This window comes from Miniopterus schreibersii (genome assembly GCF_964146895.1).
Source record: "Miniopterus schreibersii genome assembly, chromosome: 15".
Classification (NCBI taxonomy): Eukaryota; Metazoa; Chordata; class Mammalia; order Chiroptera; family Miniopteridae; genus Miniopterus; species Miniopterus schreibersii.
Window position 1 is genome coordinate 30,743,543 of NC_138115.1, and position 13,895 is coordinate 30,757,437.

The 13,895-nt window shown below is 40.9% G+C and overlaps 1 protein-coding gene and 1 pseudogene across 4 annotated transcripts in view; one reads left to right on the plus strand and one right to left on the minus strand.

The window, feature by feature from the left end:
• The window catches only part of TMEM108 (transmembrane protein 108), a 209,366-nt gene that overhangs the window by 155,282 nt on the left and 40,189 nt on the right, over window positions 1–13,895 (minus strand). The window lies entirely within an intron of this gene.
• LOC308568050 (COP9 signalosome complex subunit 2 pseudogene) lies at window positions 7,176–8,493 on the plus strand (annotated as a pseudogene). The gene has a single exon. The product of its transcript is annotated as a COP9 signalosome complex subunit 2 pseudogene (transcript).

The following is a 13,895-nucleotide window of genomic DNA, read 5'->3' on the forward strand; positions in this document are numbered from 1 at the left end:
ACGTGGATAAAGCATATAAACTCAGCGCAGACACTCTCTCAAAGCCCTCAGGGCTGTTCCTACTTTCTAACAGAGTGAATATGTCCATACAGACCTGCCAACTGTCTTCCACCAGCACTAAATGAAGCCCTAATCTCATGGAGAGGCACTGGGGAGAACGGGAGGAGGGAAGGGCAGCAAAGGCAGTTTCAGCTCCATCTACTAATGGCAGTCAAGGGCATGGCTGAAACCTAGGATAAGTCTATGGCTACCAAAGAAACACATTTTCTTAGACTTAATATGAGGTATAGAGGAAAGGCTGCTCGTGTATGGATGACTAATGTGTGTACACATGGTTCACTGTACCTGGGGGTATCGTGTAATCCCTGCCTTGTTCTTAAACTGCTTTAGGGCAACTCCCAAAGATGCATATTATACAGCATGATAAAAAATACATGCAAAATAATAAAAATAAAACAAAGGAGCATCTGTGTGTGTATATATATTCATACATAAATGAATCCACACATATGTATAAGTAAGTCATAATTCAAACCCTAATTAAAGAGAATCTTTATAATCTTGGCTACATAAAATTGAGGAAAAAGAGTAGTGAAAACCCTCAAAATGGAACCCGGGAGGAAGAGACTCAGGTGAAAGAAAATCAGGCTCTGGAGCCAGTCTTGGGTGGAAATATCAGTTCTGCCATTTACTTTCTGAGCATGTAATTTAAACTTTGAGTTTTAATTCCTCACAGGTAAAAGTGAGAATTGTCCCCACCTGAAAGTGTCATTTTCAAGATTAAATGACAGTGTTCCTCAGGTCACAGGAGATCACAAATTCTGCCCTAAATCTCTGGTTTTATACTGTGTTCAGAAATTCAGAGTGGTTGGGCATCCCAGAGTTCAGACAGTCTCAGTTGTCTGGGACATTATGGATCTGAAAGAAAGGATATGAGCACACATCCATGACCCCCAAACCCTGGGAACAGTGGGTCAGAGCCAAGCCGGCTCAAAGGACTAAAAGGATTGAGAAATCAGAGGGACTGTAGCCTGATTTCAGATGGCTCCCGGTTGGGAGAACCCTTAGGACAGAGGTTCTCAAAATGTTGTGCCTCATCCACATTGCCTGGGAACTTGTTAGAAATGCAAATTATTGGGCTTTATCTCATACTCACTGAATGAAAAAAACTGAGGGTGGGCCACAACAACTGGATTTTAACAAACCCTTCAGAAGATTCAGATACACACCAAAGTTTAAGAACCACAGCCTCGGGAGACTGAGTTTTGCTCCAGTAGGTTTGAGAGTTTCTGTCTCAAGTTAGAGTTTTAAAAAGGTCTGAGAGAATCCCACATCCCTCTGCCCCTGTTCTGTAACTCAGCAAGGAGTACACACCACCCTCTGGCTATGGGAGAGCAGGATACTGGTCACCCAGCAACACTTGCCACCTCCTCAGACAATTAGAGGTACGGTCAAATCCTGATCCAACCTGAAATGTCACAAACAGCTGATTGAATGGCACTGGAGGGCTTGTGGGCAGAAAGCAATGGAGCATGTAATCCTCTTAGAATGAAAGGAGCATAGAAAAAATAATAAGCTATTGGCGTGTGTAAATAGGGTCCACAGTGGAAGGACTGAGGTAGAAATACTTCCTTTCACATACCCAGCACCAACTACTTATTTCTGTTGTCATCCCATCTGCCCAGTGTCTTAAGTTGTGGTTGCACACTCACCAGGGCCAGCTGCTAGACCTAGGGACCACCTTCACTACCTCCACTCCCCACACTCAAATCAACTCCAGAATCACGAGAGTTTGATTTTATGTAGCTCTTACAATATCTAGGCCCCTCAATTGTCTTCCTTTTCATTTCTCCCCCTGCTCATCTGATTGCATTTTCCCCAATCCCCTAAAGAATGGGTGAGCAGGAAGAGGAGGGGGAAAAAGCAGGCAGAACAGGCTTGGGGGAGAAGCCCTGCAAGCACAGCTGAAGCTAAGATCCAGGATCTGTGGTTAATCAGTGGACTTCAGTTATCCTGTAGGGTTCTGTCAGGGTCCCTGCCTCCACTTACCAGTCCTGAAAAGAACACCTATAATGGCTACACATCCCAAGCGTCCTATTCAATACTAATGTTGTACCAGAACTACGATCAGTCTGATTAGTAGGCAGGAGGCTGCACGTCCTGCACAGTATTAAAAAGATGCTGTAAATCATAACACTTGATTAAAATTGCAATTATTAAACAGAATATACAACACACTGAACAGTGTCTATGGCCCAGACTCGCTTGCCTATTCGTGCCTTATTAACACGAGCCATGGTAGGCGGCCTTTTCAATTCTCCGCACCATAAACTTTATGAGCTTTAGAAATTAATTCTTATAATTACAAAGGAATACTCATGTTACACAGAAAACTCAGCAAATGGATATCCACTGCATCTAACAACAGTGTATAAAGTTTCCAAGCAACATTTTTGGTTATATTTGTCTTACTCCCTTTAGAAACAGAGTCAGCTTATCCCTCTATACTCTCCCCAGAGATACATAGTAATTGAATTTTGATGGAGAGATTCCATAAAAGGAATCAAGAGTCATGGAATGCTATAGTTAGAAGGAAGCTTGGGAATCATCTCATCCAACTCTCCCTCATTTTATGGGCAAGGAAACTGAGACCCAGGGGGATTCAACATCTGCCCAAGACCACACTAGTCAGTGGTACAGGCAGAACTGGCACTTTCATCTCTGAACTCTCCAGTCTACTGGTCTTTCCATGGCATCGTTTGGCCTCTGTGCTTGAGGCAGAACCAACCATGGCCCGGCTGGGCTTGGATCAGTGGTTGAGCGTCAACCCAGGATCCAAGAGATTGTGGTTTGATTCCGGGTCAGAGCACGTGCCCGGGTTGCGGGCTCCATCCCCAGTGGTGGGCATGCAGGAGGCAGCCGATCAAAGACTCTCTCATCATTGATGTTTCTCTCTCTCCCTCTCCCTACCTCTCTCTGAAATCAATAAAAAACATATCTAAAAAAACACCAACGATGGATGAAGTCTCTGAAGTCGCCTACACAACCAACTGCACATGGTACAGAAAGGTCACCTTCAGAGACAAGTTCTCCATAGGAGATCTATTAGCCCTTGTTACAATGTTCATGCAAAATCCTCAGATGTGGGGTCACTTTAGGCCACATCTTCTAAAACTAGATTTCACTTCACTTAAAAGGGAAGCATTCACTCCACCAATATCACTCTCCTGAGAGGGTTGTAGCTTAAAGGTCGTGGCTGTTCACTGACAGAGTTTAGGTAGAGGGCTTCCAAGCCCGTAAAGTCTCAAAGAGGCAGGACGTGTCACCTGACCCTTCCTACGCATCCTGGTGAATCACAACCAACCACTCTTCCCTGCTTGCTATGAGCTGATGTCAAGATTTTGCTGGCAATTAAATCCCTTTCACAATGTGACTCCACCAGAAGGCCAGAGAATAGAGGCTTCAGAGCAGAGTTTTCCCGCCACACACTTTCCCCTATGCTTGTGTTGGGCTGAAATCTAATCATCACCTGCTTTCACACCATGTACACTTGCTGCTGGTGGTAACACACCGATGTGCCTCTAGCACATTCTTCGGACACGCCGCGCTGTCTTTCAGGGGTCCATGCTAGCCTTGTAGGAGTGCTGGAAGCATGAGGCGCTCTACTATTTAGAAATATAAAAATAAAGTATGATTCCTAGGGTTGCAAAGAGTCAGACACAGATCTTAAGATTTTCAGACTCAAAATAAAACAAGACAGATGTATTTGGAGAGCATTTAATCCCTTAGCGACTGCTTTGCAGGTCCAAATGGCATGGAATGCAGTTAATTTGTAAATACTCCATATGCAAGAGACTCTCCAATAATAGTCTATTTTTCCAAGCACTCTGCTGCTCAAAGCCCTTCAGTGTCTCTCTTATGCTTACAGAATAAAAAATTAGGTGCTTAGACTCTAGAGCAATTTTTTACACCACCATTTAAATAAGATTAATTACTCACTCTTTTAAAACCCATGCTGTATTAGTTACCTATTACTGAGAAACAAAGTTAGCCTAAAATTGAGCGGCTTAAAACAACAATAAACATCTCACACAGTTTCTGTGGGTCAGGAGTCTGAGAGCAGCTTAACTGGAGGATTCTAGCTCAGAGGCTCCCTTGGGCTTGCAGTCATGATGTTGTCCAAGGCTGCAGTCACCTGAAGGCTTGACTGGTACTGCAGGATCTGCTGCCAAGAGAGTTTTCATGTGACCTTGTCACATGGCTTGCCCAAAAGAGAAGCTCATCTTAGGACATGGCAGCTGCTTCTCCTCAGAGCGAAAGACAGCAACACCAACTGCAAACCACAAGGTCTGCTTTGACCTAGTCTCGGAACCACACAACACTATTTCTGCAATATCATGATGTTTTTTATATACAAGGCTCTTTTCACTGCCCACTATATCTAAGAGCAAATATTGGAGACAACTTGAAATTTCCAAAATTAGGGAACAGATAAATGATGGCCCATCTAAATAATGGATATTTCATATATGTACATATGGCAATGAAGAAATGTTCTTAATTTAGGTAAAAAACCCAAGATTTCTATTTTCAAATTCAAAAGTTATACACACAACTAGGTATAGATGTCTAGATATAAACATACACAAAACAAAGCTTGAAAGGCCAGTCATGGTGATTAATCATGATTATGATGAACAACAATGACATTTATGATGCGGAGTTACAGGTTTTTTCTTTTCTTTTCTGTGCTTGCCTATATTTTCTGTATTTTCTACAATTGACATTAGTTCTCTAATCAGAAGAATATTAGGAAAAAAATTACTTCCAGGTTTCAGATTTGACAGTGGAATCTAAGTACTAATGCTTATTTAAAGGTGTTTTGTTTGTTTGTTTTTTAAAAAAATATATCTTTATTGACTTCAGAAAGAGGAAGGGAGAGGGAGAGAGAGAGATAGAAACATCAATGATGAGAGTCATTGATCGGCTACAGCCCGCAACCCGGGCATGTGCCCTGACCAGGAATCAAACTCCAATCGCCTGGATCCCAGGTCGATGCTCAACCACTGAGCCATGCCCGGCTAGGCTAAAGTTTTAAAGTGTACATTTTTAGGGGTACCGAGGAAGTCCTAACTCTTCATTATTTTATTGCCTTAGATCATGTATCGTGTTGGTAAATATCTATTCAGGCTTAAGAATTCTCCTTTTGTTTTGTTTTTTTTCAATCCATCCTCACAAATAGCCCTTCTCTGTCCCTGATTTACTTGGTCTCCCAAACTGAAACCAGAAGACTGAAGGGAGACACCGAAAGCCAACACCCCCACATCTGGCATCCGGCTGCCAGCTCTCCATAAAGTCATGGAGGAGTTAACTGCCGCATCCACACACAGTAATGGATAGGATGAGGCACACCTCTCTACTAATAGAGCGAGTCCTGAAAACTATAACAGGATACCACATTTCTGTCTCTCTGGATAATAACCTCAATGATACCAGACTACACATGAATTCTACATAGGAGTCTAACATTCGGATAGCAGTAAAGTAACAAAATAGGTCACAGATATTAATACAGCAACAGATAATTGTAAAGCACCCTCAGTGCCACCTGTATGCATATGTGATTACTAGATAGACAGAAAGGCAAAGCGATGAGAACTGGACATGAAAATATATTTTCATTTTATAATTAGAATATAGTAAATTTATAAGGCTGTTTATAATTTACAAAGTAGCTTCACATATATTTATTAGTTCATTTAGCTCTTATGATGAAGGTATCATGCCATTTTATAGATTAAAAAAGCTCTACTAAATATACGGTGTTTTCTAATTTTATCCTTTAAAAGGCCACAGTGTTATTTTTCTAATTCTTTCAAAATGGACAGATTGAGGGGTGAGAGGGTTACAAATATGCAGAGTCTGCATCTGGAAATCAATTCAGAGGCTTGGTAAAAGCACCCAGGCTGGGATACTATCAACAACTCCTCTGTGCCTATACTTAGAGCGCAGACCCACAATAAAAGCTTTCTGGAATCACCACAGGAAGAACATTAAGACATTAACAAAAATGGTTATGTTTTCACCATCAGCAGTCTAATCCATGAGAAATCTACTTCTTTTACTTTGTGTCTACTCCTTAAATCTGAAGTATACTTGGAATGCATTAACCACAGAACACTGTTGAGGTTTTTCTTTGACTAAAAGACATTTAAATTGATTCTTTAAATACCAAACACCACAGATGCAGAGAGCTATTAACCTAGAGTGATTGCTTTTCTAAACACACTGCATTCTGGAGACAGATCAAAGGCTGTATCTTGCTGCCACAAGGACCCATGGTCATGGCCTCTACACGACTTCAATAACATTGTTTAGAACAGTTAATTAAACCAAGCTTTAGTCACCCCCACCCTCCAAGTTATATACAATGTTTCTTACATGCAGGGGTGAAAGGAAGGGGAAGGTACCTGCAGTACAAACACAGACAAATGGCATCTCCTCCACGGAGATACCTAGCTGTCTCTTCTTAGGGCCAGTTGCTCAAGGTAAGTCGAATTTTGCCCTGGTTTCATAGCTGTCATATTTGCAAACCTCCTTTCTCTCATCACTAGTCACTCACTGTCAGTTCACTCATGGTGCTCTGCTGCACACCACGTTATTTATACACACTTGGTCTCCTAGGATCTGAGAAATATAATCCATAGAAAACTGCGGTGACTGGATTAAATGAGAGACCAAATGGCCACAAAACAAGCAGGTCTTGAGAATCTGTACTGCTCTTTACCTGCTATCGTCTGCTTTGACATATGTTATAGGACATGGTGTGGGTGAGGCAGAGCCCATAAGGTGAGGCCAGGCCGTTTAGATATAATCCAAAGAGATAAGAAAGCCTGTGCTGTTCACTAGTAGAGTCATTCTAAGAGTCTCCCTCATCTCCCAGTCTCATTGGAAAATGCCACCTGCTGCATCAAGAGTGAAGGTAAGTAAACGCTGCTTCATGTGCTCCTGGAAGATACTGTGCACAAGGTTAAGAAGACTAGATTGTCTTTCTTTGGGATAACCTCTGACAGTTCCTTCTTCAGTGTAGCCTACAGATTCACAGCCAAGATGGCAAAAGTAGAATCACTGCAGCTGAATCCAAAGAAAATTCCCCCTCCCTCATCCCAGCCAAGATGCCTGACATGGAAGCGACTTCATATGCGATGAGGAGGGCTACAACCTGGAATACTTTGAAGACAGTAACTCTGAGCCAAACGTGGATTTGGAAAGTCAGCACTATAACTCCAAAGTGTTAAAGGAAGGTGGCCCACGAGCAGCGTTAAGCAGTCTCCAGAAGATTCTGGAACTTGAAGGGGAAGAGAGAGAATGGGGATTTAAAGCTCTGAGACAAATGGGTAAGATTAACTTCGAGTTGGCAAACTTTCCAGAAATGATGAACAAACAATTACTGACCTATATTCGAAGTGCAGTCAGAGGAAATTATTCTGAAAAATCCATTAATTCTATTCTTGATTATACCTCCACTTCTAAATGAATGGATTTACTGCAGGAACCCTATGAAACAACACGGGGGACTTTAAAAGATGAGAAGAATGAAGGACTGTGGCTTACGACAAATACAAAGCTTGGAAAATTGTATTTAGAGTGGGAGAAATATGGAAAGCTTCAAGAACTTTTATGCCAGTCACATCAATCCTGCCGGACTGATGGAGAAGATGGCCTGGAAAAGAGTTCACAGCTATTAGAAATATATGCTTTGGAAATTCAAATGTACATGGCACAGAAAAATAACAGAAATCTTAAAGCCCTCTTTGAACAGCCACTTCCCACAAGGTCTGCCATCCCTCCCCCACTGATCACAGGGGCCATCGGAGGGTGTGGTGTTAACATGCGCTGGAGAGAAGGTGAATTTGAAAGGCACACACTGGCTTTCTTTAAGTCTGCAAGAATTAGGATGAGTCAGGAAGTCCAAGATGAAGCACTTGCTCAAACTTTTTGGTCTCAGCAAATATGCTAGTGAAATTGGGAAAAAATCCATTTGAATCACAGGAGGCCAAATCATACAAAAATGATCCAGAAATTCTCGCCATGACGAATTAAGTAAGTGCCTGTCAGAAAAACAACATTGCTGAGTTTGAAAAGATTCTGAAGACAAATCACAGCAGCATCATGGATGACCCTTTCATAAGGAAACACGTGGAAGAGCTTTAGCGAAACAGCAGGACACAAGGGCTCATAAAATTAATTAAGCCTTACACAGGGATACATGGTCCTTTTATTTCTAAGGAGGTAAGCATAGATGTTGCTGATGCGGAGAGCTCGCTGGTGCAGTGCCTAGTGGATAACACTATTCATGGTCAAACTGATCAAGACAACCAACTCCTTGAATTGGACCATCAGAAGAGGGATAGTGCCTGATGTACTGCACTAGATAAATGGACCAACCAGCTAAATTCTCTCAACCACGCTAAATTCTCTCGACTGGCTTAACAGAGAACAAGCTTTTACACACATACTTAAAGCAACAGCACAGAGATGCAATTCTTAAAAGAACAGGGAATGGCAAAAAGATTACTGGTAGATGTGTCCTGAAAATTACTGGAGTTATGGCAGAAGTGCTTTTTTTGATCAACTGGTTTTTGTTTTGCTGCTGTGTTTATCCCAAGAAAAACAGCTTTAATCTCCAGAAGAAAACCAAAATGCCATGGGATTTATGTTGTATTGACATATTGCCTTAAACATACAACATCATAGTTATTTGTCACGGGCAACATGACCAGAGAGGAGATTTTTTTGGTCATGATTTTAAATACACTGACATGCTGCTGTTGGTTAAATTTAAACATATTTTACCTGCAGAAATTCTCTCACAAATAACCCACAATAACTTGAAATGCATACCCTTTTGAACACTGCCTTTTCTCATGTATAAATTAAAATGTTTGCTGCATTTTGAAAAATGTCAATTCTCAAAAAAAAAAAGAGAAAATATTTACAAGAGAACAAAATAGCAGCTGTTGGCTTTGCCACAATTAAGTGTTCTATGGAGAATTTTTGTTTTGCATAATAAATTAAAAGTGCAATACATACAAATACAGAGGTTGAGAGTCAGTCACCTGCATGGTAGATGGAACCACCTCCTGTCCCTAGATACATACACCCACACACCTCATAAACCTCCAGGAAGAGGTCCATTATCTGAAATGTACACCATTAAAGAGTCACGCCTTTGAGTCTGGTATTAAAACACAAATTCTTTTCTGAGCAGCAACATATCAGACTATCAGCTATTAAAAACCTCTCCATTAATTAATCGGAAATTATCTAGAAAGGGCCTAAGGGAGTGATGGGAAAATCAGTGTGATTCATTTATCAACCTTTATTGAGGGTCTATTACTGAACAGCATAGTACCATGTGGGGATACAGTGAAAAATTAATTCACTCATTCACTCAGTAACATCCTCCCTCATTAGTTCATTCATTCACTCGCTCATTCTTTCATTCATTCAACATATATACCAGGAATTGGAATAGAAAATCTTCCCTCAAGGGACTACAATTCAGTAGAAGAAACAATATTTGCATCTACAAAGCAGAAATAAATACCATGAATTTAAAAAATGAGATATGTGCTATGGAAGTTAGCAGGTAGGAGAGATTAATGCTAGATGAGGGGATCAATATGGCTTCACAGGGAAGGCACTGAACCTGAGTGTTGAAGGATGGCTGGCATGTCAACATGCCAAGTGAGATAGATGGCTGAGGAAATGGCATGAAACTGCTAACCAGCTAGGGAAAGGGTCCAGCCAGCAGGAGGCAGCAGGAGTGTCCTGAGTGCCAGATGCTGGGGGAAGTGGGAGGAAGGGAAGTGAGTGATGAGGTGAAAGGGAGAGGGAATTCCAGAAACACACAGCATGTCTTGTTTTACCAACGTGCCTGGGACCAGCCCTGCATATATTTGTGTCTCAGGCCTTACTCTTCTGAAAGTGTAATTTTGTGGATCTTGTGGAGGTTCTCTAGCCAAAGCCCTCATTTTACAGAGGGGTTTGATAAATTATCCAAGGTCACAGAGCTAATAAGCGGTTGATCCGAAGATATAACTGAGTTGCTCTGAAATGAATGAAGCTAGTCTCCTTTCCATTTGTACCAAGGGTTATCAACTTGGCCAACAGTGTTGTGTGTGTATACGCAAGGGTGGGAGGAGGGAGAGAAAATGACTGAGGTCAATCAGGAGGGACATGGGTTATGAAAGGGGTAAGAAACACAGATCTGCATATTTCACATCATGAGAGAGGTTTCTTCTGGAAACAAGGACTGAACTGGAAACCTGGGCTGCAATATTTGCCATCTACACAATAGCTGGTCTATGATACAACTCAAGCTTCTAATTAATACCGTCTTAGCTACTCAGGTTCCTGCTTCACGCCTCAACGTCCCTCAATGTCATTACTCTTGCCATAAGTGCAAATGACAGGTTCATGGACAGCCAAGAATTGACTTCTCAGCAGCATAAAATGGAACCGGCCTGAAAGCAGTCACAACCATCCACCACTTGAGTTGTCAATGAATTGACAGCATCTCTATCATGGCCAGATTTCCAATTTAGAAAGAGATGCTGTTTTAACAGTAAACACGAAGTGCCAGGAAAATCAAAAACCTTCTAAAGCAAGTTGCATTGGGCCTCTATCCATCTGTTCTGGGAAATTACTGCCTCTATCAGAATTAAGTTTCCTTTACCCAGTTAAGTCATTAATTTTGCATAATTCCAGGCCACTTGGTATTGAGTAGAAGCAATGTTTACAAAACACAGAATTAGAGAATGTTGGCAAGTACCTTAGACATCTGATCTGACTCTATCTGTATGAAGTGAAGAGACTTGGCCAAGGTAAGACACATGATAAAAGATGGAGAGCCAGTGTCAGGCCTCCTGCCTCCAAACATTGCCCACCTAGGGCCATGGAGCAAGCTTTCTTGTTCTACTGGCCAAGCAGGGGGAAGATTTTACCCCCTAATCAAGATCCAGTGGACATAAAGTTCCAGCTTTAATCAGGGACAGTCCCAGCTCCCCACCTCAAGTCAGACTCCATTCTAACCTTTCAAATCCCTACCTACAAATATAAAATATTAAAAGTGAGATGATCTTTTTCCTCCCAGGCCACTGACATGACAGAGTAAATTTTTCAGATACGTCTGAGTGAACTTTGTTAGATACTTACACAGCTTTGTGCCGTGTCCTTCTGGGTCATTCCCCTTTTCACTTTTAAATATTTGATGCTTCTACGAAGGGATGTATTATAATACAAATATAGCTTCAGTGAGTACTACAGAATTAGAAATGGACTGTTTCCTCTTGTCTACCCTCCCTACCATTTCAAGTTATCAGAGAGGAGTGTCTCAGTCTGGTACCAAAGGAAAAAACTGCAGTTTCCTCCCAACACACACCCGCCCTGCAATTGTGAAGCTCCAAGTTGAAGTCAGCATACTTTACAGACTCAGTATTCTCTTAGATAGGAACAGAATGGTTGAAAACAGCAACAGAAGGTGGTGCCAAGTAATGTGTATTTTCAGAGAGACTCAAAACAACCGAGGTACATTCGTGTTCTTATGATACCACAATGGTTTTTAAATGTCTCTCCAGTCAGAGAAGTATCTCTCTGTCAGGGTTTTAGAGAGAGAGCATGCTCTTTTGGGTGTGAGCCAAGCTTTGTAAGACTTTGGGGCTTGTAAACAAAACAGCCAATGTTAGCTAAGACTTACTCAGTTCATAAACCTGAACCCTTTAATAAAATAAAAAGGGTAAATTCTACAATAATACCTTGCATTGCTATACTTTATAAAAAGTGTAAAAAGTATTTTCATATGTATGCTATGTATCCTTTATTTTTTATGAACACTTCTATGGTGAGTAAAGCTGTGATTATTACTCCTGTTTTATGGATGGAGGATCTAAGGCTCAGATAGGTTTGGCTTGGCCAAGGTCATCCAAAGAGACAGGATTAAAACCATGTCTTCAGACTTACCCTAGTACTCTTCTCTCCCTCTCCTCTCCCTCTCTCCCTCTGTCCCTCTGTCCCTCTGTCCCTCTGTCCCTCTGTCCCTCTCTCCCTCTCTCTCCCCTGCCTCTTCCAGCCTAGTTTGATTAGGCTTTGACTAAAAGCAAAAACATGAACTTGACCTGTCACAGTCTTCCTCAGGCCAAAGAATCTGAAGAGGTCACTGGTGAATAAGTAGAGAACAGTATTTAACAAAATACGCAATGTTTTACAGCATGATACTAATGAGTTTGTAAGTCTATAATTAAAAAAACTATTCCACTCATCAGATAGTTTTCTTAATGACTTACTAAGCCATATTATGTACCGTAATCAATAAATGTCAGGAGAAGAATTAATAAGGAACAGAAAGTTAGGACAGGTGTGCATTACTAGACATAAAAGCCACTGATCTAATCAGCAAATCCATAAGAATGGACTCTCTTTGCCTGGGTTTGCAGTTGGCTCGGAAGTGATCGCTCTGTCACTCATGCTCGCCGGGAAGCCAATCTGCAGAGAGGATCATTTTCTAGAGGGCAGAATAAGCCAACTGATAAATACAAGTACACAAATGCATGGCAAAATTCAATTCCTTGGGTAATCAAAAAGAAATACAAATTAAAATGAGATACTATGTTTTATCTATGAATCAGCAAAATAGTTTTGTAACAGTAACACAGTGTTGCTGGAACACATGCAGTCTCTCATCATCCTACAGGAAACAAACCAGAGTCAGCTATTCAGAAACATTACGGTGATGTTTATTATAAATGTATCTTATGAATAAACTTTACTTAATTTTTCCTAAAAATTCACAAAAACTCATCTAATAAGCAAGGATGACCATCATTGTTTTATGCACAGAAAAAATAGCAGATAACCATCATTAAAAAAGGGGGACATTAATAAATTCTGGGACACCCATATAATAAAGTACTATTCAGTCCTTAAAAATTCACATTCTCAAAGAATATTCAATGACATAAAGGATATATTCTTCAATACAGTATGATCACAATTTTATAAAATTTAAAAATATATCCATATGCATGTAAATTATGCTGGAAGGGAAAATGCCAAATTGTTAACCAATGGATTCCTCTGGTTGCTGACGCATGGAAGATTTCCTTGTCTTGTGTTTTTTTTTAAATCCTCTTCTGAGGATATGTGCGTTTTTTTAAAAAACTGATTTTAGAGAGAAGAAGGGAGGGAGAGAGAGAAACATTGATGTGAGAGAGAAACATCGATCGGTTGCCTCCTATACCCACCCCAACCGGGGACTGAACCCACAACCTGGGTATGTGCCCTGACCGGGAATCATACCTGCCACCTTTTGGTGTACGGGATGATGCTCTGACCAACTGAGCCACCCATGCCAGGGCACCTTGTCTCACTCTTACAATGAAACTTTGGAATTTGTTATAGAATCAATATGAGAATGGTAGTACTTTAACTTCTCAAACTTTATTTGTTAATATACGAGCATAAAATAGCCTTATAATGGTGAGAAATGACTTATTGATGGATATTTTTGTCCCAAAGTCATCCTACCCACAGCTGAGATGGGAAGGAATTAAGATACAAAGACCTCAAACCCTGATATACTGGACTCCAACATAACAGCAGCTATGTGTTATTTCCTTTTAAAGTTAAGTTGGGGGAAACCATTATTCAGAAGAATTGTTATGTTTATCAAGCAATGAGGATTATATCACTGCCTTGAGATGCTAGAGAGTTCAGAAATGCTCGTTGACAACCTTCTGCCTGGCTCCAGGTGTTTTATATGAAGGACTTTAGGGAAGTTATTTTGTTTTGTTTTTTCAATGGGAAGGACTACAGATCCCAGGGTGAGAATCTAC